The sequence below is a fragment of the Prionailurus viverrinus genome, chromosome B4, assembly GCF_022837055.1.
Source record: "Prionailurus viverrinus isolate Anna chromosome B4, UM_Priviv_1.0, whole genome shotgun sequence".
Lineage (NCBI taxonomy): Eukaryota > Metazoa > Chordata > Mammalia > Carnivora > Felidae > Prionailurus > Prionailurus viverrinus.
The window spans coordinates 133,395,241-133,418,432 of NC_062567.1; the positions used below are offsets into that span (position 1 = coordinate 133,395,241).

Below are 23,192 nucleotides of genomic sequence, written 5' to 3' on the forward strand. Positions count from 1 at the left end.
AAGAAAACAATAGCTCATAGTGAAAAACAAGGACTTTCCGCACCGCTGGATGGCCACCATCCATGTCCACACCCCACCGGGAGGCAGTGCCAGCCTCCACAGCAACTACTCAGCACTATTGGTAATCCCCCGGGCACAGAGCAAGACCAACCTTTCAGCGCTGCCACAAGCCAGCACTGAAATGTGCTCATTAAATGTTTTCGTGAACAAAGAACCTCTCTGCAAACCGTAAACTGCTTACAATAGGATACTTTTACTTCTCGAACGAATGCCCTGTAATGCCCCAGCTACTCTACCGGGTGCATGGCTACCTACCCACTCACTCCCACTCCCTCTGAGTGATGAGGGCACGGGGAGGGGCAGTGCCTAGGTCCCATCCCTCAGAGAAGGGCGAGCAGGGCGGGGGACACGAATCTGCCTCCAGACCACAGCTGCCGCCACAGGTACACCGCGCCCTGCAAAAGATGCCGAGGGAAGCAATCCAGACTGCAAATGAATGGGAAAAGCCCAGGAACGATGAAATGCGGGGATAACCCATATGAAGAAGAATGCAATTACAACGAGCGGGCAGCACAAGGAAAGTCACAGGAACTCGGAGGAAAAACAGGGGCACAGTGATCGGCGCAGGCTTCCCGGGGGCCGCGGGTCCGGCAAGCAGCATCTAAACCACACGGCCGCGGCCGCGTAGACCCGGGCGCCCACGCTCGCTCGCGCATGCGCACCCGCCCACCAGGAGCGGCCACACCCTCGTCCGGGGAGGCGGCGGCCTCGGCGGCGGGACCTCACCTGCGGGACCTCACCGGGCAGGGCGGCCCCGCGCCGGGCCCCGGCCCCGCCTCCAGCCCCACTCCGGCGCCGGCAGCAGGACGCCGCTCGCCGCCCCGCGGACCGGCCCGCCGCGCGCCGCGCTCTACTTCCGGGGCGGCGCTCTGGCAACCGAAGACGCGGCCGCTGGCGCCGCGACTGCTTCCGGGGTCACATTTTCCCGGCCGCTCCCTAGGCCCCCCGCCCGCCGCGCGCTCGGCGGAGATCCTAGAAGAGCCGGCCCTCCATCCCCGGGAACCTCGCAGCCTTCAGGACCCAGGAATGAGGTTGAGAAGGGTCGGGGCGCGAGGTGGAGCCTGACAGTGGGAGGCAGAGCCGTGGGGTGATTAGGGCCCGGGGTCCGGTCCCCTCGGCTGCTCAGCTAACGTGTGTGTGCGCTTGGCGCTGTCGGTAGTGCCTCCCTTGGCGGGTGCGTTGTCCTTAGGTGACATGTGCTCGGCACATAATAATCAGTACGGGGCCTACTCAAAGGTCACCTCATTTGTGAAATGTCCCCTGAGCGTGGCGCAGGTCTAGTTTCTCTAACTGTATTTTGTAAACTCTATTAGGAAGAGGCAGCTTGGCCCAGTGAGAAATTTAAAACCAGAGCCAGACCTGGATTGAGCCCTCGCTCCAAAGTCCACTAGCTTATGTGGCTTTCGGCAGGTCACTTCCCTTATCTGACCTTCAGTTTTCCTGTCTATAGCCGGAAAGAAGAGAAGCAGAATTTTACGTCCCTGCTCTGATACATTCTAGCTGTTTGGGCACAGGCATCTCCGATCCTCTCCATTACAATTTGTCCCCAGAGAAATCTCCGTCTCTCAGGGGTGGGAGAGATTTTAAATTCCTGGTGCATGGCACCTAGGAAGTCGCATCACTTGGCTTCCCACATACTCCTGCCTTATGCAGCATACGTGCCATTCCAGATGCATCACCAGCAGCCAAAATACTAGAAGGCTTGGCGACAGCCAATGGAAGGAGACCAACATCACAGGGAAGAGCAAATAGTAAAAAAAAAAAAAAAAAAAAAAAAAAAGAAAGTTGTGGCCAATATGAAAAATTAACTGGGAGCTAGGTGATCCCAGAGGGAAAAGACAAACTGAGATCATGTAAACGTAGTTTAAAAAGTTTTCAAGGGCTTGGGGCTCCTGGGTGGCTCAGTCGGTTAAGCGTCCAAATCTTGGTTTCACTTCAGGTCATGATCTCACTAGTTCGTGAGTTCAAGCCCCACATTGGGCTCTACGCTGGTAGCGCAGAGCCTGCTTGGGATTCTCTCTTCTCTCTCTGCACCTCCCTGGCTCTCTCTACCTCAAAATAAATAAACTTTTAAAAAAATGTATTTAGGAGTACGTGGTGGTTCGGTCGGTGAAGCATCCAACTTTGGCTCAGGTCATGATCGCACATGGTCAGTGGGTTGGAGCCCCACGGAGGGCTTTGTGCTGACAGCTCAGCTATCCGGAGCCTGTTTCCGACTGTGTGTCTCTCTCTCTCTCTGCCCCTCCCCCGCTTGCACTCTGTCTTTCAAAAATAAAACGTTAAGAAATAATAGTAAATAAATAAATGTATTTAAAATAAAAAAGCCTTCAAGGGCTTTCCATTGCCATCAAGATAACCAGGTTTTAGTTTTTAAAGTAGCTACAATCTGTTAACCCTTTTCCAGTTTAGCATCTAGCTTCCTGTTGTGCTTAGAAAGACCCATCCTCACAAGTTGTAAAAGCATAACTTGTAAGAGGCTAAAAAGAAAATCAACTAAGCTAAATGATACATTGAAAATGCGTGTTAGGGCACCTGGGTGGCTCAGTTGGTTAAGCATCTGACTCTTGATCTTGGCTCAGGTCATGATCTCACCAGTTCGCAAGTTTAAGCCCCGCATCAGGCTCCCCACTCTCAGTGCAGAGCCTGCTTGGAATTCTCTCTCTCCCTCTCTCTCTCTGCCCCTTCCCTGCTCATGGGTGTGTGCTTTATCTCAATAAATAAATAAATAAATAAATAAATAAATAAATAAATAAATAAAAGAAAATGTGTTTTTGAGAGAAAGAGAGAGGAGGAGAGGCAGAGAGGGAGGGAGACAGAATCGCAAGCAGGCTCTGTGCAGTCAGCACAGAGCCCAATACAGAGCTCAAAGTCATGAACCATGAGATCGTGACCTGAGCAGAAATCAAGTCAGATGCTTTCCCAACTGAGCCACCCAGGCAGTCCCAGCCTGTATCTTTTATTGTGTGGATTTTAGTAGCACAAAAATATTATTTTGTAATTTTTTAAAAGCTACAATAAAATAAAGTTAAACTTTTTTCAATTTTGAAATGGCAGTCTGAACATTCCCTTGTTTTTCCCTTCACACCCCCAAATCGCAATGAAAAAGCAGAAGAGATAGACAAATACAGTAGAATATGAATCATTCAGGATTCTCAATACCAAAGGCATCCAAACCAAAGAATTACTCTATCAGGTTTTGTCTTAAGATCATCTGTTTCTCATGGGAATGCAAGCTGGTGCAGCCACTCTGGAAAACAGTACGGAGGTTCCTCAAAAAACTGAAAATAGAACCACCCTACGACCCAGCAATAGCACGACTAGGTATTTATCCAAGGGATACAGGTGTGCTGTTTTGAAGGGACACACGCACCCCCATATTTATAGCAGCACTATCCACAATAGCCAAAGTATGGAAAGAGCCCAAATGTCCATCGATGGATGAATGGAGAAAGAAGATGTGGTATATATACACGATGGAGTATTACTCGGCGATCAAAAAGAATGAAATCTCACCATTTGCAACTACATGGATGGAACTAGAGGGTGTTATGCCAAGCGAAATTAGAGAAAGACAAATATATGACTTCACTCCTATGAGGACTTTAAGAGACAAAACAGATGAACATAAGGGAAGGGAAATAAAAATAATATAAAAACAGGGAGGGGGACAAAACACCAGAGACTCTTTTTTTTTTTTCAACGTTTATTTATTTTTGGGACAGAGAGAGACAGAGCATGAACGGGGGAGGGGCAGAGAGAGAGGGAGACACAGAATCGGAAACAGGCTCCAGGCTCCGAGCCGTCAGCCCAGAGCCTGACGCGGGGCTCGAACTCACGGACCGCGAGATCGTGACCTGGCTGAAGTCGGACGCTTAACTGACTGCGCCACCCAGGCGCCCCCACCAGAGACTCTTAAATATGGAGAACAAACAGAGGGTTACTGGAGGGGGTTTGGGAGGGGGGGATGGGCTAAATAGGTAAGGGGCACTAAGGAATCTACTGAAATCGTTGCACCATATGCTAACTAATTTGGATGTAAATTTAAAACCATAAAATTAGGGGCGCCTGGGTGGCGCAGTCGGTCGAGCGTCCGACTTCAGCCAGGTCACGATCTCGCGGTCCGTGAGTTCGAGCCCCGCGTCAGGCTCTGGGCTGACGGCTGGGAGCCTGGAGCCTGTTTCCGATTCTGTGTCTCCCTCTCTCTCTGCCCCTCCCCCGTTCATGCTCTGTCTCTCTCTGTCCCAAAAATAAAAATAAAAAACGTTGAAAAAAAAATTAAAAAAAAATAATAAAACGATAAAATTAAAAAAATAAAAATAAATAAGATCTTCTGTTTCTCAGTCATGCCTCTGGGTTTGCTGAGGATCAATGGCCATATCCCGTTGTCACTGGTGCTGGAAGATCCAGCAGGCGGGGCGAGATTCATTGCCCATGTCAGGTGGTCCCCGTGGGTAGAGTGACGACAGGAGATATTACGTGGTGAGGTCACAGCACGGGTTCTGGAAAATCCCAGTTTGTGTGTTTTTGAAGGATAACAATTGTATAAAGTCCTAAGTTGAAAGTGTGCAAATGTAAGTGCATTGGTTGGTAAGTTCTTTTCAAGGACATGACTCTCTTTAGGTGCTAAGATAATGGAGTTCCAGAAATAGTCTTTACCCAGGACGGATCCGCTTCCAGAACTGGTTCTCTGCATGAATGACCACCTGCTCTAAATCTGTGACATAGCTGGGAAACTGGAAGAGATGCTCCCGACAGACAAAACAGTGAGGAATTCCTGGAAGATGTGTTCAGAACCGATGCATGGGCAGCAACCCCGGTAAGATGGGGACAAATACTCCCCACCAAGCAAAAGAGAAAAGCTCCAAAAAAGGTGCATTTTCTGAACAAAACCCTGGCACACCTCTGAGGTAAGAAGCAAGAGGGAAGGTGAGAAAATACGCATGTGGACAGTTGGCCAGAAAGTTAATTAATGGTGTGGCTGGGTCGTTGGTCTCCCCAGAGAGCAGTCTCCCATTTCAGCTGAAATGCCTTAGACCGTCTCAGATTGCCCAGACCACCATCACAAATCCCCAGACACTGGTTGCCTTTCACATGCCACAGATTTATTTCTCAAAGTTCTGGAGGCTGGGGAGTCCAAGATCAAGGCACCAGCAGGTTTCGTGTCTGCTGGGAACCCACTTCCTGGTTCACAGGCCATCATCTCCTTACCCTGTCCCCACAGGACAGAAGAGGTGAGGGAACTCTCTAAGGTCCTTTTTTTTCTTTTTTTTTTTAATGGGCACTAATCCCATTCATGAAGGCTCTACCCTGGTGCGCTAATCACTCCTCAAAGCCCCCACCTCCTGTCATCATCACGTCGGGGATTAGAATTGCAGCACATGAATTATGTGTTGGGAGGGGGATGTAAACATTCAGTCCACTGCCCCACGAGAATAAATAGTTCATGAAAGAGAGAGTTCGGACGAAAATATTAAAGAGCAACAATGGCACAAAATTCAGCCAAAGGAGAACTGAGCACCAAGGAAACAGAGTTAATACAGTTAATACGCTAGGTCAGGAGACAGCAAACCACTGGCCACATCCAGCCTGCCACCTGTTTTTTACAGTTCGAGAAAGCTAAGAATGGTTTATACCCATGACCATTTGCAATCGATTGGATGACAGGGAACACGCTAACTTTGAACCCCAATTTAGTGAAAGTTATCCCCCCTCCTCCCCCCAAGAAAGAAATTCATCCTCCTCATTAGTAGACCCATATTACAAAAACATATGTATCTTCTCAATTATGTTTTTAACTTAATTCAAAAGTTGTGAAAATTTGTGGACTTTGTAAGTGGCAGAGGCTGGATTTGAACCCTGGAAACCTGACCATTGACACCACTGCCTCCCCAGAACATAAAGAGCCACCTTCTGGAGAAGACAGGTGCATTTTCTAGATGGTGCTCTGAGCTTTGCTTAGGGGCATTCCTGAAACCTCCCCACAAGTCTAGCCAAGGTCCATCATCATTTCCATTCAGCGCCACCTAGTGGAACCAGCACTAACCGGGAGCCTGACTGGCCGAGTTTGCACCCTCTACTGCCCCTGTCCCTCCGTGCCTGGTCTCTCCGGGGCTCCAGGCCTTGGTGGTGTCACCTTAAACCAAGGAGGTGAACGAGAACAGGAAGATCATGCAGGTGAGGCTTTCCGGCCTCGCGCTGCTGGCTCATGGGTGTTCAATAAACCTTATCTCCTGGATGAAATGTACCAGCAACAGCCAGTTTCCCAGGCTGGTTCCAAGGGACACTTGAAATACTGACTTGCGCATCGTTAGGGCCATTTTTGGGGACGATCTGGACCCAGCCCCTTCCCAACCTCTGCTCTCTGTGGCCCTCTGCCCTCTCCGCAGGTGGCCCCACTGCTTCTCAACCCCCCCGCCCCGAGAGGTCATCATGTGGCCCTGATTCCCTTCTCTACCCCCACCATCCATGTCCCCTACACTGAGCTCTTCCTGCACAGAAGTAGGGACAAAGTCTGTCCAAGTGTCCTTCTTACTAAGAACCACCAGCTCCTGTGGTTCTTAGGGGCCGAGGGCCAGAACCAGCTCCATCGTTGGAGGGGCCCAGTGCAAAATGAAAACGCAGGTACCCTTGTTCAAAAATTATGAAGCATTTTAACAGTTACAGTAGCATTAAGCCAGCTGTGGGGCTGCGGGAGCATCAGTTGCCCAGGTGACAGCCCACAAAGCCCAACCCACCGTGTGCAGGACACCGGCCAGAACGCCCCTCACCGAACCCTCACAAGAGTCTTGCCCAGCAAGTGGTGTTCTCCCACTTTTTCTTTTTTTAAATTTGTTTGTTTGCTTGCTTATTTAGAGAGACAGAGTGCGAGTAGGGGAGGAGCAGAGAGAGAGGGAGAGAGGAAGAATCCCAAGCCGGCTCCAGAGCACGATGCGGGGCTCAAACCCGCAAACCATGAGATCGTGACCTGAGCCAAAACGGAGTCAGGCGCTTAACCAACTGAGCCACCCCGGCGCCCCCTCCCACTTTTTACAAAAAGTGATGGCAAAATACATAGAACATAGAACTTGCCGTCTACCATTTTTAAGTGTACAGCTCAGCCGTGTTAAGTATATTCACGTTGCTGTATAATCCCCAGAACCTCATCAGCTCGAAAACCCGAAACTTCATCCACGAAATGATGACCCTTCCGACCCTCTCCCCCCAACCCCTGGCAACCACCATTCTACTTTTTGTCTCTGCAAACTGGAAGGCTCTGGAGACCTTATATAAGTGAAATCATACAGCATTTGTCCTTTTTGTGACTGGCTTATTTCACTTAGCATAATGTCCTCACTCAAGGTTCATCCCTCCTGTAGCCCGGGTCAGGATTTTCTTCTTTTTTTTAAGGGCGAATGATACTCGATTGTATGTACAAGCCACGTTAGGCTTATCCATTCATCAGTGGATGGACGTTTGGGTTGTTTCCACCTTTTGATTGCTGGGAATAATGCTGCCGTGAACGTGGGTGTGCAAATATCTGTTCCAAAACCCTGCTCCCGATCCTTTTGGATATTTACCCAGAAGTGCGTTTGCTGGCTCACGTAATACTTCTTCAATTTTTTTTAGGAACTGCTGTACTGTTTTCCATAGTGGCTACATCATTTTATAGTCTCACCGATAGGGTGCAAGGATTTCAATTTTTTCCACATCCTCGCTGATCTTTATTTTTTCCTTTGTTTTTGTTTTATTTTTTTTAAGTTTGTTTTTTTTTTTAAGAGAGACAGTGTGCGTGTGCAAGTGTGAGCGGGGGAGGGGCAGAGAGAGCGGGAGAGAGAGAATCCCAAGCAGGCTCCCCACCGTCAGTGCAGAACCCGATGCGGGGCTCGAGAGAGCATGACCTGAGCAGAAATCGAGTCAGATGCTTAACGTACCGAGCCACCCAGGTGCCCCTTTGTTTTTGTTTTAAATAGCAGTCATCCTAATGGGTATATTTCCACTTTTTAAAATATGGTCACGCTGCCACCAAGGAGGTCTGCTCACCATTGTCAAGGTGCCAGCGGAAAGCACAGTTGAGAACTTTGAAGGAGCCCCAGCGCCTTGCTCCCTGAGGCCATCGTGAGCCCCCAGTGGCTCCATATGCTACTGTGGAAGCCAGCGACCCACCCACCCAGCGCCCAGGCTGTCACAGACCCGCAGGCCCTGTCCTGCAGCAGGCACAGACCAGTGGTCTAGCCAGGCACTGCCCCACCTTCAGAGCCTCCAGCGGCCCCAGGGCCACCCTCGGGCTTTGGCTCACCGGTGTTTCTAGCACCCCCACGCCAGCCCCTTGCAGCGTGGAGGCCATGGGCTTGATGGTGAGAGTACCCGGACCCAGACTGGGCACCTACCAAGGATGGGGAGGGGCTGCATACTAGGGCCCAGCTCTGGCTTTGTGGTGCCCACTTCTGGTAGGTGGTGAGGCGGGAGGGAGGGCGTTGGTGGGGGGAGGGATTGAAGCCCAGAGGGCAGGCTGCCTGGCCTGGGGCCAAAGGAGTGGAGTCCTTGGGGGCTCAGAAATGATGAGAACCGAGATGGGGAGGGGTTTGAAAGCAGGGAGCCCCTGCCTACCCCCCTCCCTGCCTCCCCCCACTCCTGCCACTGGAAAGAACGCTCTCAAGAATAGTCTCTTTCTTGGTAGTTGTCCAGGACTGGGAGACAACCCCCTGGTGGGCTGTGAGCTCTGTTTAGAGGGTCATGACCAACATTAAAAAGCAAACATTAATTCATTCAATAAATAATTACCGAACGCCTCTCCCATGCTTGGCTCCGGTGGGGACAACACACATTCCACGGGCCAGAGGAATGATCGGCAAGTAAATGAATAAATACAAACATACCAGGTCGTGTATAAGAGAAGACACACAGGCTCTGTGGGGCTGTGACTTCTGGCCTCCCGGAGGCTGTCACTGGAGGCCTTTCATTCCACCCCCAGTTTCTTCTGTCACGTCCTCTTTCCTTCCTCTCTTTTATTTATTTAAAAAAAGTTTTTAAATTTGGGGCACCTGGGTGGCTCAGTCAGTTAAGCGTCCGACTTCGGCCCAGGTCATGATCTCGCGGTTCTTGGGTCCGAGCCCCACGTCGGGCTCTGTGCTGACAGCCTGGAGCCTGGAGCCTGTTTCGGATTCTGTGTCTCCCTCTCTCTCTGCCCCTCCCCCGCTCCTGCTCTGTCTCTCAAAAATAAATAAATGTTAAAAAAAAAAAAGGAAAAATTTTTATTTTATTTTAGAGAGAGGAAGCACGAGTAGAGGGGGAAGGGGGGGTGGAGAATCCCGAGCAGGCTCCATACTCACTGCAGAGCGCAGGCACCCCACTCAGAACTACCTTCAAATCTCAGTCCTGCCAGCTCTCTGGCTGTGCAACCCTGGGCAGCAAACATAACCACTGGGCACCTCGGTTTCCTATCTCATGACCCTTGTCCCAGGCCTGGCACACGGCAGGGAACCTGGCCCAGGGGTAGCCAGAGGGGCCTAGAATGCCACGGGGCCCCGTCCAGGAGCCTGGGCTGTTGGGAGCTGGGCCCAGCCTCCTCCCGTCCCCAAGTCAGGGCTGGCACTGGGTAGCTGAATGGGGAATAAACACAAGAACAGGGTTTTGGCGACACCTGGGTCACACTGCCACGTCAGCCTCATCTAGCTAGGTGACCTGGGAGGCTCGTGGACACAGCAGAGGGCGGAGACAATTCAGCAGAGTTGTGGGCCCGAGAGGGCCTTTCAGACATGAAAATGCCCTCCCTGCACTTCTGTGTTCCTGGCTAGAATCTTCAGTGCCTGGAGCCGGTGGGAGGCAAGGGCCACTCCTCAAAGCCAGCTGGGTGGGCCATTTCCGTGGGGGGCCCCGCTTTCTCCCACCCCGTCCTTCCCTTCTCATCCATTTCTGCGCCTGCAGGGACCCCGCCCCTTTGCCCTCATGCTGGGATCCCCCAACTGTCCCCCAGCCCTGGGGGGGCCCCAGGTGTTCAGACCCTCCACCAGGTAAGGCTGAGTAGGTGTTTAGTCAGCAGTAGAGGAAAAACAATGACAAAAGAATCAATTTATATCCCGGAAAGCCGCCCACAAGCTGTGGTTTTGAATTCTTAGCCTCTCGGGTGCTCAGTTCCTCCTCTTTAAAATAGAACCAGCTGGGGGGTTGTGAGGTTCAATGAGGCCGCATGGAACAGTCCAGCAAGAAGCCGGGCCTGGGGGCGGGGGGGGGGGGGGGCGGTTTCTATGATCATTCCTGTTATTACTATTATCATTCATTATTAATGAAAGAGAAGCACTCAGATGAGGACCACATTCTGTGTGTGTGTGTGTGTGTGTGTGTGTGTGTGTGTGTGTTTACCCCATGGCAGGACTGAGGTTTGATGGGTTGGGATGGGGGTTGAGAGAGAGTCTAGAGTCCAAACCTTCTCTCCAGACAAATCTCAGATTCATGGGAAATGCTCCCCCCCCCCCATGTTAAGGCCCCAGGACAGACACCAAGCCAGTGAGAGAGATGGGGTCCTGTCCCCCCACCCCCCACTCCGAGTGCCCGTGAGCCAACCGCACACATTCGTATCTTGTCCTGCTCAGTACTGCTCATATGGGGAAACCTGCACCATGGAGGGAGCCAGCTGGTGCCAGAGGGGATCTGAGCCCAGGTCTGGGGGACTCTGAGTTTGCTGCCCTTTGTCTTGGGGCAGCTGGAGGCAGGCAGGCTGTGCACCATCCGTGGGGGAAGGCGGGGTGTGCGGGCGACTGCCGTGGGTGGTGGAGGCCGAGAAGTGCAGCTGGAGGTCAGGGAGCCCATCATAGGAGGCTGGCCGATCACCTGTCTCCCTCTCTGACCGCCTGTGACTATTCACGGCTGTGCCCCCCGGGGGCCTGGCATGGGTCTGGCCACGGAAGGTGGCCAGTGAGGACTGGGAAGGACCAAGAAAAGAACAGCTCCCTGTATGAGCGCGCGTCTAAAATACCCAGACTTCTCCCAGCCCTGGGGCCCCTCTCTCTCAGAAGAAAAGGTCTGAGTACGTACCTGACCATCTCTTCTGGACCTGAGCTCGGCCTTTAGGGCTCCTGGGCCTTGGTTTCTCCATCGAGAAGGGTCCACGCACCTCACCTGGCAGTGCTTTCGACGAGATGGAATTTAACAGAACCGTGTGAGCGTATGGACCCTAATGTAATAAGCTCTCGATCCTCCCTCCGGCCCCCACACACTTGACCCCTCACCCCCTCAGACTGCCAGAGGCGGTTGCACCAGATGAGGGAGTGAGGAGGAAAGCATCTGCAGGTGGCAAGGAGGGACCGGGTGTTGGTGAAGAGACCCAAGAAAAGTTCCTACCAATGAATTAAGCCACCCGGCCTCGGGCAGGAAAATCTGAGCCCCGATTCACATCATGATATCTGCGACGGCCTTCCGAGGTTCAGAGTTACCCCTGTTCAGCACTGAAGGGAACTGAGGCAGAGGTGAGGAGGCTGGCCCAGGCCCCACTGTTCATCTGGGGCCAACACAGACCTGACGCGGGACCTGTAGAAAATTCTGGGCAGATGCCCTAAAACGAGAACGTGCATCCGAATGGGCTGCACTGGGTTCCATTTCTGCCCCTGCCCCGAACCCCCAACCCCATCCCCCCAAAAAGACCCACATTATCAGAGGAGGATTCAGGCCCCTAAGCCTTTAGCTGGATACTTTTTCCCATTTTCGACCTCCCCTCTGGATGCTGAGTCCCCTGAGGGCAGGGCTTTCGACACCCCGTGTTGTTCCCAGAGTCTCACTGCTCAGTGGAGATGCCAAGGGGAGGTTTGGGCATGAATGGATGACCTTGAAATCGGGAATTGGACACAGCTGAGTGCAAACTGGTTTTTGTGTTTTTTTTTGTTTTTTTTTTTAATTGCATTCTGACTTCAGGGTTGTTGCTGAAGCCTCACTGAAGTCAACTTCCTCATCTGTGAAATGGGCTCTAGATACAAATTTCACCAGATTGCACTGGAGAAATAAAACAAACCCTCACTGGCCAAACGCAGGCGGCTGAGGGATCAGCTTCCAACCCCCTCCCCCCCCCAGTGGGCTCCAGGCCCAGGCCTCCTCCAGCCAGGATCATTGGCTCCCTGAGTGCTGAGCCCAGTCCTTGATGGGGGTGATCCGTCCTGCCACCGGGCTTGGCTAGCAGCTCCCTCCTTCTGGAAACAAAGAGCCAGGTCAAACGTCTGTGCTTCAACTCTCCGGCCTTCAAACCTCTGCTCACGCTGTTCCTTCTACCCTGAGTGTCCTTTGGTGAAATTTCCGGGTCGTAGACGTTTTGAGATGTTTACCAGGCTGACCTCCAGGCTGCATCTCTGTGTGTTCCCAGTCCCAGTGCCCAAGGAGACGGGGCTCCCCACTCCCCTGTGGTCATCAAAGGCTCGATTGCTCGGCAGTATCTTTATTGATTCGATTTGGGGGAAATGGTGACCCCTACACTTCTTCAGAAGAGAGGACGAGACTGCAGAACTTTTAAGTAAGAAGAAAAATTATTTCTCTACGAAAGAAAAATTCCCAAAGTGCTGTGGTCTCTCGGGGTCCTCCTCACTTTTCGAGGCTGGAGCAGGGGCGTTTGGGACAGCTGTGGTTAGCAGTCCTGCGGGCCTGGAGGGAGAAACGGGGTCCCGCTCGAGTGGCCCGCATCACCTCCTGCTTTCATTTTCCTCCTCTGTAAAATGGGAACAGCCCTGTTTGTCTCCTAGGTTGTTGTGAGGACAGAAAGGGATGGTGAAGGGACATTCCCTCATTTGTAAACCAGAGATCTACAGAGGGTCCGGGGTGCGGGGTGCAGGAGAGGGAAAGTGAACCCGGGCCCCGCCCTCTCGGAGCTTACAGACCACAGGAAGCCAGACTGGGAGAGGTCCTTCGAAGGGTGCCTCCTCCCCCCGGAGAAGAGGTGTGGACAGCAGCTGCCCTGACACCACAGGCCAGCCCCTCCTTGTGGACTGTGGGCATGTGAGCCGTAGAAACTGCTGTTACTGTTTTCAAAAAATCTGCTATCACTGATAAACTGAGCTGTCAGAAGGGATGTTATTTCTGGGTGAAAGGAGATTCTGCAGAACCGGGGCTCCTTCCTGCCTGCAGCCACGTGGGCCAGGTCCCTCTCGCCAGACCTGACTTGAGTGATAACCTGGGGCCTTGAACCTGCTCCTGGCATCCAACAGCGGTGGCCGTCGCTGCAGGATGTCCACGGCCTGCGGCTCAAGGCCCCCACAATGCTTCAGGAGCAGATATCACCTTCTCTCTGACCCTGGATTCCTGGAATTGTCTGATGGAGCGGAGGCCTGTTCTCTGTCCCCCTGACAGGTTGCATGAGATTAGGTTATTTTGGTCACTCGGGGCCATTTGGTTTTTTTGGCCCGAACACGTGTCTATTAAATTGTTGTGGCACAAGTTCAGTGGCCTGGCTGGTTAAGCCTCCTTAATCTGCTCTGAAATGCACGGGCTCTGTTTTCAATTGTGATACGACCCTTGTCACCAGCAAAGGGGGCCCCTCGGGTTCCCATCATGGGCTCCGCCCACCAAGTAAGTACTCCTGGCAGCCGGGCATCTGGGTCTTAATTAGAATCCTTGCTCTTGGCTATTTTAAGCCTGATGCGTTGTGCTTTGTGTTGTTTGATTTTATTTTCTAGTATCGAGTTTTCATTTACATACCGGAAAGTGCGCAAATCTTAAGCGTTCAGCTGGACGCACGGTTACATAGGTACGTACCCCGTGAGCACCATTTGCACCACCCCAGAAAGTTCCCTCATGCCCTTTCCCAGCCAGTACCCACCCCCACCTCGAGACCTAGCCAATAGTCTCACCTCTATTACCATAGATTAGTTTTGCCTGTTCTTGAACGTCACCCAAGTGGAATTGTGCAGTATGTTCTCTCTGATGTCTGGCTCCTTCCACTCATCATGATATCTACTAAAAAGTTATTGTTTTGGGGCGCCTGGGTGGCTCAGTCGGTTGAGCGTTCAACTCTTGATTTTGGCTCAGGTCATGATCTCTCGGTTGGTGGGATCGAGTCCTGCGTTGAACTCTGTGCTAACAGCTTGGAGCCTGCTTGGGATTCTCTCTCTCTCTCTCTCTCTCTCTCTCTCTCTCTCTCTTTCACCGCCCCCCACTCTCGCTCTCAAAATAAATGAACATTTAAAAAGTGTTATGGCCAGAAACATAATACATCTTCATTGGAAAACTTGCATATAATGTACAAGAGAAAGAAAAAAAAAACCAATATCTGCACCTATTAACCACTCTTGACCTTCTAGAATGTTCCTTACAGACCTTTCAAGGCAAATGAAAAAAATTTTTTTTTCTAATGGTGAAAAAATTTATATTTAGATTTGGCCAGCTGGACTCAGTTTAGATGATCCCCATTTTGTTGGCAACATCCAAAGCATCATGGTCGGGAGCCAGTCGAACATATGCCGTCTTCTCTCTATCGGGCCTGATCCGGGTGTTGACCTTGGCCACGTCAATGTCATAGAGCTTCTTCACAGCCTGTTTGACCTGGTGCTTTGTTGAACTTGACATCTATGATGAACACAAGTGTGTTGTTGTCTTCTATTTTCTTCATATCTGATGCCGCAGTCAGGGGGAGCTTGATGATGGCATAGTGCTCAAGCTGGTTTCTCCTAGGGGGCCTCTTTCCAGGAGATTTGGGCTGCCCTAGGAGACGCAGTGTCTTGGGCCATAGGAAAGTAGGTGACGTGCGGATCCTCTTTTTTTTTATGGCTGTGGACGCCTTTCAGCGCTGCTTTCTTGGCCTTCAAAGCCTTTGCTGGGGCTTTGGTTTCTGGGGGCGGGGGTGGGGCAGGGGCTTCCTTCTTCGCCTTTGGCGCCATCTTTGTGAAGGGGGAAAATATTTTCCAACTTAAGTCAACTCCTGTGAGTGATACATTTTACCCTAGAACATTTTTGTCTCACTCAGCACAGCCGAGGTGCGATGCCTTTCCACGTCAGGACGTGTAGACCCACGGCTGCACAGCACGGCATCTTTCATCCCCGGATGATGGGGACTCAGGTTGTCTCTCCCATTTGACTTCCTCTTGCTTCTCTCTCACTCCCGGGACAATATGCTCCATAAGAACAGAAAACGTATCTGTCTGTGTGCCGCCTCCCCCACACGGCGTGGGTGCGGGAGGGAGCGGACAAGTTTCAGAGAACGTGCTCGCGCACACACCTGTGACAACTAGTTTAACTATGTTTGCGAGAAAATTCCTGAAATTCGGATTGTTGGCCCCCAAAGAATACACATTCTTAAGTTTTTGGGTTTTCTTATGAATATATTTTTTTAAATGTTTATTTACTTTTGAGAGAGAGAAAGTGCACAAGCAGGGGAGGGGCAGAGAGGAAGGGGGACTGAGGATCCATCCGAAGCAGGCTCTGTGCACGCAGCAGGGAGTCCCATGTGGGGCTTGAACTCAGGAACTGCGAGATCCTGAACTGAGCTGACGTCAGCCACTCAACTGACTGAGCCCCCACATTCTTAAGTTTTTTTGTTCTGCATTGCCAAATTACCTTCTGGAAAGATCTGTTTACTCATGCGTTCATTCTGATTTTTAGTGAACACCTACTCTGTGCCAGATACGGTCCCAGGCGCTGTGTTTATAGCGGTGAGCAGCCCGCGTCTTCATGGAGCCCTTGTGTACCCCCCACGAATCGGGAAGGCCCAAGGCCACTTTCCCACCGCTCACCCTCACTCAATTACCTCGTGCTTTTGAAACATTCCCCACTGGATGAGAAGAGATATCTCACCACTTTTTTAAAATGTGTATTTATTTTTGAAAGGGAGAGAGGGAGAGAGAACGAATGGGGGAGGGGCAGAGAGAGAGGGGGTGGACAGAGAATCCGAAGAGGATCCGTGCTGACGGCAGAGAGCCCGATGTGGGCTTGAAGTCACAAACCGTGAGATCACGACCTGAGCCGAAGTCAGACACGTGACCGACTGAGCCACCCAGGAGCCCCTCAACAATTTTTTCAAAATGTATTTATTTGGAGAGGTGGGGGGAGGGGCAGAGAGACAGGGAGAGAGAATCCCAAGCAGGCTCTGCAATGTCACCACAGAGCCTGACACGGGGCTCAAGCCCACCGACCGTGAGGTCACGACCTGAGCGGAAACCAAGAGTCGGACGCTCAACTGACTGAGCCACCCAGGCACCCCGAATGCCGACTCCAAGTTAAGCCTTGTTCTAGGCTCTGAGGATACGGCGGTGAAGACAGGAAAAAGGATAGACAAAGATCCCTGTCCCTGTGGCGCTTTTATGCCAGTTGGGGAAGACACACCATAAACAAAATTGAGAACTATAGTGCCCGTAAGAGGTCATAAATGCAAGACAGTCGTAAAGAACTCTAGGAAGCCAAGGATTGCAGGGTTAGATGGGAGTGTCAGGGATGCCTTGCTGACAAAGGTGACGTTTGAGCCAAGATTTAAGGAGATCAGAGGACCAAGCTGCAGATTTCTAATGGAAGAGCAATCCAGGCAGAGGAGTACGTGTAAAGGGCCTGAGGCAGCCGAGAACCTGTGTTTGAGGAATCGCAAGGAGGCCAGGGTGGCTGGAATGAAATGCACAATGAGAGGAGTAGTTGAAAATGAGGCCAAGGGGTGCCTGGGTGGCTCAGTCGGTTAAGATTCTGACTTCGGCTCAGGTCATGATCTCGTGGTTCGTGGGTTCGAGCCCCGCATCGGGCTCTCTTCTGTCAGCATGGAGCCCGCTTCGGATCCTCAGTCCCCCTCTCCCTCTGCCCCTCCCCTGCTCATGTGCGCGCGCTCTCTCTAAAAAATAAACATTAAAAAAAAAAAGAAAAAGGAAAAGAAAATAAAGCCAAAAAGGTAAAATGGGGCTAGGTTAGGAAGGGCCTTGAGGACTTTGGCTTTTACTCTGTAAGACAGAGAGCCCTGGGAAGATGTGTGCCTCGGGGAAATGCAACCTCAGGGTCCACTGGAGGGCAGGGGCACTTATAAGGCGCCGGCTGTTGGCAGCTGGCTTTGGAAGTCCTATAGCGTCATTTCTGCCAAATTCTGTTCATTAGAAATTAGTCCCCCGACGGGCACCTGGGTGGCTCAGTCGGTTAAGCATCTGACTTTGGCTCAGGTCATGATCTTGTGATTTGCGAGTTAAAGCCCCGCGTCAGGCTCTGTGCTGACATCTCAGAGCCTGGAGCCTGCTTCGGATTCTGCGTCTCCCTCTCTGCCCCTCCCCTACTCATGTTCTGTCTCTCTTCCTCTCTCTCTCAAAAATAAATAAACGTTAGAAATTAGTCCCTGGGAATCAGTCCCTGGCTGGCTCAGTGAGTAGAGCAGGCGACTCGTGATCTTGGGATTGTGAATTCAAGGCCCACGTTGGGGGTAGAGTTTACAGGAAGAAAAGAAGGGAAGAAGGGAGGAGGGGAGGAGGGAGTTGAACCTGGCCCACATTCAAGGAGGTGGCAGGTGTAAGAGAAGGAACCATCGAGGACAACTCTGAGGTCTTTCTTTGGCCTGAGCACCTGGAAGGACGGGGCTGCCGTCAGCTGGGACGGGATGTCAGCTGAGACTGGCGGATGCCGGTGTGGGAGCAGGTGAGTTAGCGGGGCTGTGAGAAGGCCAGCGCCAGACCCTTGGGAGAGATCTGAGGGGGTAACTAAGCTCTCCGGGTTTCCAAGGCATTACTCAAGCAGCTGAGAACCAGCCTTGACTTTCAAAAATACTCTTATTACCCCTGACTCTTGTCCCCTAAGGCCTCTCTAGGGCCTGGAGAAGTATCTGGCTCCAGGCTCTGGGCACCCAGGGACCCTTCCCCACCTCCACCTTCCCTCGATCTCCAGCGGCTCCCCAGCTGAAGACAGATGCTTGGTTCTGGCCATTGACCTTGATCTCGGTCATTCCTGAAGCTTCCTCGAATTCCCAGAGAAGCCAAGTGCTATTGGCTGTATACAGCCCGGACTCCAGATTCATGTGCCCCGGGGCCCCCACGGGGGCATGGTCACACAGCCCTACGGTGACCTGTAGAGACTGCCTGGACCTGCTCCCCAGAAATTCCAGGCAGGGCTAGCCTGTGGGGATGTGTCTCTTAACCCAGTGACCCGGGGAAACTCCCCCCTGCACAAAGGTTCAACCCCCCCTCCCCCCCACCACCACTGGAGTCACTGGACTCCAAGGGGGACCAACCCCCAGAGGTATCTGGAGAATGTCCCCATCTTCCCCCCCTACAGCTCCATAGACAACATGTGAATATGCACACACATACCCCACTCCCCAGGTTGTAAAGTGGCAGTTCCTCCCCCACCCTCACTTAAAGAAGAGGGAGGAAGCTGCGAGCTGCCATAGAAACTATTGTAAAATGTGGTTCTTGGGGGAGAAATGATGTAAGGACACAGGGAGGAAACTGACTCAAAACAGACAAGCCCGGAGGTGCTCATCCTCAATGCATTTGCTGGCTCAGCAAGTACTGACTGAGCCCCCACCCTCCAGCCCTGCCCAGAACAAACCAAGCCTGGCTCAGTCTCAGTGGGGAGCGGGGAGTCCGACAATAGACAAATACATTTGTAAATAAATACGGGCCACAGCAGAAGGTGTCCTGGAAGGACAGAGCAAAACAGGTAACAAGGAACGCAGTAGCCCCACCAGCTGCTGAGTGACCTGGGACAGTCACGGCATGACGGTCTCTTCAGGCACCCGCTGCCGTCCTCACAACTGGGTGTCACTGTCCCCCACTCCCTGCAAAGTGAGAGAAACAGGCTTGGATGCAGTAGGTGAGTTCCTGCTCACATAGCTGGGAAGGGAGCCCCCTCCCCTCAACCCAGTGCAAAGGCACCTCCCTATCCTACAGCTCAGCTGGCCTCTCTGAGCCTCAGTCTCCTGGCCTATAAAATGGGAATGTCATGAGGTTCCCAAGGGCTTCACAAGAGGTCCATCCATAGGGGGCCGCACTAACTGTGGACTGCGGTATCGTCTGGGCCAGATGAGCAGAGCAAAGTAAAGGAGACCCTGCTGGCCAGCTGTGTGGGGGGGGGGGGGGGGGAGGGTAACCTGGGTCTTTCTACTAGTTGGATGGAAGCTGGGATGCCCTCCCTCCCCCCAGTTCAGGAGCCCTGGCCACTCTCAGAGACCCCAGGCTCCATCTGCCATCCAATAACATCTCATGTGGCTGCCGGGTCCAGTTCCTAAAGATCTAGTCCTGCTCAGAGCCCTTCCATCGGCCCCCCCCAGTACCCACAGGACAATAGGACCAGACTCATCTTTCCCTTTTGGTCGAAATCCAGCCCTTTCTGGCTCTCAAATCTAGCCCTTCAAAGACCTCTTCCTCCAGGAAGACTTTCCTGATATGCTTGAGTCTTCTCTAAGGAGCCTGACTCGGTTTTCCCTCTCCCGAGGCCAGGAGCTTTCTGCCTGAGATCCATTATATTCTTCTGTCCTGCTTTTATCTCACTTGGAGCTATAGATTTGCCCGTTGTCTTTGGCTCAGCTCCAGTCTGAGACAAGACCAAACAGTTTTCTTTCTCTTCCTAAAAAAAAAAAAAAAAAAAAAAAATTTTTTGATTCCCAATACACATCTGTAGAGAAAAAAAAAAATCTGGAAAATACAGAAAAGCACAAGGCAAAAAACCATACCAGTTATCTGTATGCCCAGAGATGACCACTATTCTCGTTTTGCAGTCCTAGATTTCTTCCCAGACTTTTCTATAAGGATATTTTCAAGATGTGGGATTGTAGTGAACGCACTGGCTTGTAAAAGTGTGTTTTCTCGTTTAATAGAAGCTGTACCTCCGAGATACAGTTTCTTTGGTGAACATGCCAAGTGGATTCCTTCAGTAATAGCCTCTGGGTTTCCTGACCTCCAGCTGTGTGCCGGGCACTGAAGTTTTCCTTTGCTTCCATTTCCTCAGCAGCCCGAGGCCACACAAGTTATAGAGTCAGGATCCAACCTCAGTGCTGAGTGATCCCAGAGTCCCCATTCTCGACTTTCTCACTCACCAGGCTGCAGGCTCCCTCTCTGGAAAAGGCAAATACCCCAACTGAAAGTTTACTTCGTTTGAAGGGGTTCACAGACTTCCTGAAGCCTTGGTACAGACCCCCAAGTCGGATGGGACAGAGAGACCAAGGTTCAAGCCCCAGTCTTCCCATCTCTTGGCTAGGTGTCCTCGGACTCTTTAGGACCCCTCTCTGAGACTCAGTTTCCTCGTCTGTGCAGTGGGGAGGCCTACCTTGCAGGAGCACATGAAGGTGACACGAAATCACCCAGGAACACGCCCAGCCCACAGAGCTCTCCACAGCCTCCTGGAGAGGAGCTCAGGCACAAGTCAGGAGAGAACAGCAAAGCCCTTTGATGGGTCCCTCCTGATATTATGAAGCTTCTCAGAGCAGGAGAATTTTCCAGATAAGGTGTCCCAAGGCGAGGCCAAAAGTCTGGGATGGCAAGTGGAAAGACAGGACCATTGAAAATCTCACTGATGCCGGGTTCCCCCACCTGGGCCCCGGTCACTGAGGCTGGCGCTTGGCAGACACACTTGGCCAGCCCTCCTCGCCCCTGCCGCTCCCACCTCCCCTCCCCTCCCCTCCCTCGCCTTAGGCAGGGGAATGTTCTCATCTAGGGAAGGCCCTGTCCTCATTTCTTTCCATCTTTGCAGGAAGGTTGCGTCCTCCCTCCACCACCTTGGCTAGAAGACCTGGCCCTCCCCCTCTCCCCACTCACCACCTGGCTTTACTGTGCCCCCTCCAGCATCCACGTGCTCCAAGCTGCCCCGCTCTCTGCTCCCTCTTCCCACCGCCCCTGTCTCCCCACCAGCCCCCCGCCTTGGGTGAATGTCCTGCTAGAATGTGTCACCTCTAGACCCCCATCAGCTACCACCCTGCCTGGCATACGGTGACAATCAACATTCGTTAAATGAATGATCCAGAAAAAAGTCATATCAAGGACAATACTCAACCCTAAGTCGGTGCCAGAGTATCTACTGGCTAGTGGATCCCTAAACTGCTGAGAGAAGGGGGCGGCTGGGGCTGGAGGATCCCAAGGCCCCTGGAGGCAGCTCCTTGGGATGGAGACCCTCCCCCCTCCCTGGGAAGGGAGGGGCTGCCCCACCAGGTCGTGGTGTTCTCTTAGAGAGCGGGATTCATGGCATGATGGCCCTGGGACAGGCCAGCAAATCCCTATGGAGAAGGGGAAACTGAGGCCCAGGAGGTTTGAGCCCAGCTGTGGAGGGGTGGAAAGGGCACTGAAAGGACCTGGGCTTGTAACTGTCTCTGCACACAAAGGCTGGCTGCGTGATCTCCTGCAACTGACCTTTTTTTTTTTTTTTTTTTTTTTTTTTTTTTTTTTTAAGGTTTATGTATTTATGTAAGTAAGCTCTACACCCAACCCCGGGCTCGAACCCGGCACCCTGAGATCAAGGGTCGTACACTCCTCCGACTGAGCCAGCGGGGCGCCACTAGCCTCCTTTTTTAGATCCTCAGTTTCCTGATCTGCAAAATGGGGCCGCAAGTTGTCTCTTGCCTGCTCTGGGACCCGTTGTGGGTGCTCTGGTGTCTGTGACACCAGGATGCTCATTCCTGCTGCATCAGGCAGTCCGAGGAATGACAGAGGATAATAAAAAGTCGTTAGCCCAGGGACAGGGGGACAGAACAGATGGTTGTGGATGCCAGCATTCTCATTACTGTTATTATCTAACCCAGGGCTTTTTCTTGGACTAAAAGGAAGCCAAGGCCTTCTACAGGTCCAATTTTTTTTTTTAAGTTTTTTTTTTACTTTTGAGAGACAGAGAGAGAGAGAGAGAGAGAGGGAGGGAGAACAAGCTGGGGAGGGGCAGAGAGACACAGAGACACAGAATCCAAAGCAGGCTCCAGGCTCTGAACTGTCAGCACAGAGCCCGATGCAGGGCTTGAACTCCTGAACCGTGAGATCATGTCCCGAGTCGAAGTCGGACGCTTAACCGACTGAGCCACCCAGGTGCCCCTCTTTTAAAAAAAAAAAGGTTTTTTTGGGGGGGGGAAATGCAAGCTGGTGCAGCCACTCTGGAAAACAGTATGGAGGTTCCTCAAAAAACTAAAAACAGAACTACCCTACGACCCAGCAATTGCACGACTAGGCATTTATCCAAGGGATACGGGTGTGCTGTTTCGAAGGGACATATGCACCCCCATGTTTATAGCAGCACTATCGATAATAGCCAAAGTATGGAAAGGGTCCAAATGTCTATCGATGGATGAATGGAGAAAGAAGATGTGGTATATATACACAATGGAGTATTACTGGGCAATCGAAAAGAATGAAATCTTGCCATTTGCAACTACGTGGATGGAACTGGAGGGTATTCTGCTAAGGGAAATTAGTCAGAGAAACACAAATATCATATGACTTCACTCCTATGAGGACTTTAAGACACAAAACAGATGAACATAAGGGAAGGGAAACAAAAATAATATAAAAACAGGGAGGGGGACAAAGCATAAGAGACTCTTAAATATGGAGAACAAACAGAGGGTTACTGGAGGGATTGTGGGAGGGGGGTTGGGCTCAATGGGTAAGGGGCATTAAGGAATCTACTCCTGAAATCATTGTTGCACTATATGCCAACTAATTTGGATGTAAATTTTAAAAAATAAAACATAAAATTTAAAAAATTGTTTATTTTTTAAATGTTTTTTAATGTTTATTTTTGAGAGAGACAGAGAGACAGAGTATGAGCAGGGGAGGGGCAGAGAGAGAGGGAGGGACACAGAATCCGAAGCAGGGTCCAGGCTCCGAGCTGTCACCACAGAGGCTGATGCGGGGCTTGAACCCATGAACCATGAGATCATGACCTGAGCTGAAGTCGGACGCTTAACCGACTGAGCCACCCAGGCGCCCTCAGGTGCCCCTCTTTAAAAAAAAATTTTTTTAAATGTTTATTTATCTTTAAGAGAGAGAGACGGAGCATGAACGGGGGAGGGGCAGAGAGAGAGGGAGACACAGACTCCAAAGCAGGCTCAAAGCTGTTAGCGCAGAGCCTGACGCAGGGCTCGAACTCACCAACCAGGAGATCATGACCCGAGCTGAAGTGGGAAGCCTAACCCACAGAGCCGCCCAGGAGTCCCTCTACAGGCCCAGTTCTTATTCAAAAGCTTTTGTCTCCTTCTCATCTATTGGCTCAGCATACTGTTTTAGGACCTTGCAAAGCAAATATTTTTACAT

At 51.6% G+C, this 23,192-nt stretch overlaps 1 protein-coding gene and 1 pseudogene across 7 annotated transcripts in view; both read right to left on the reverse strand.

Annotated features, from left to right (window-relative positions):
* The window catches only part of TTLL1 (TTL family tubulin polyglutamylase complex subunit L1), a 31,611-nt gene extending 30,485 nt beyond the window's left edge, over positions 1-1,126 (reverse strand). For 4 of the 7 annotated variants that reach the window (XM_047866817.1, XM_047866818.1, XM_047866815.1 and 1 more), the window contains exon 1: positions 787-1,126. The gene's annotated coding sequence lies outside the window, so the exon portion shown is untranslated. Of the gene's footprint in view, positions 1-151; positions 170-558; positions 691-786 lie in introns of those variants that run through there. The other 3 variants (XM_047866819.1, XM_047866814.1, XM_047866816.1) reach the window with 3 other exon arrangements.
* Positions 1,127-14,406: 13,280 nt separating this feature from the next.
* Positions 14,407-14,888, reverse strand: LOC125170939 (60S ribosomal protein L23a-like; annotated as a pseudogene).
* Positions 14,889-23,192: the final 8,304 nt, after the last annotated feature.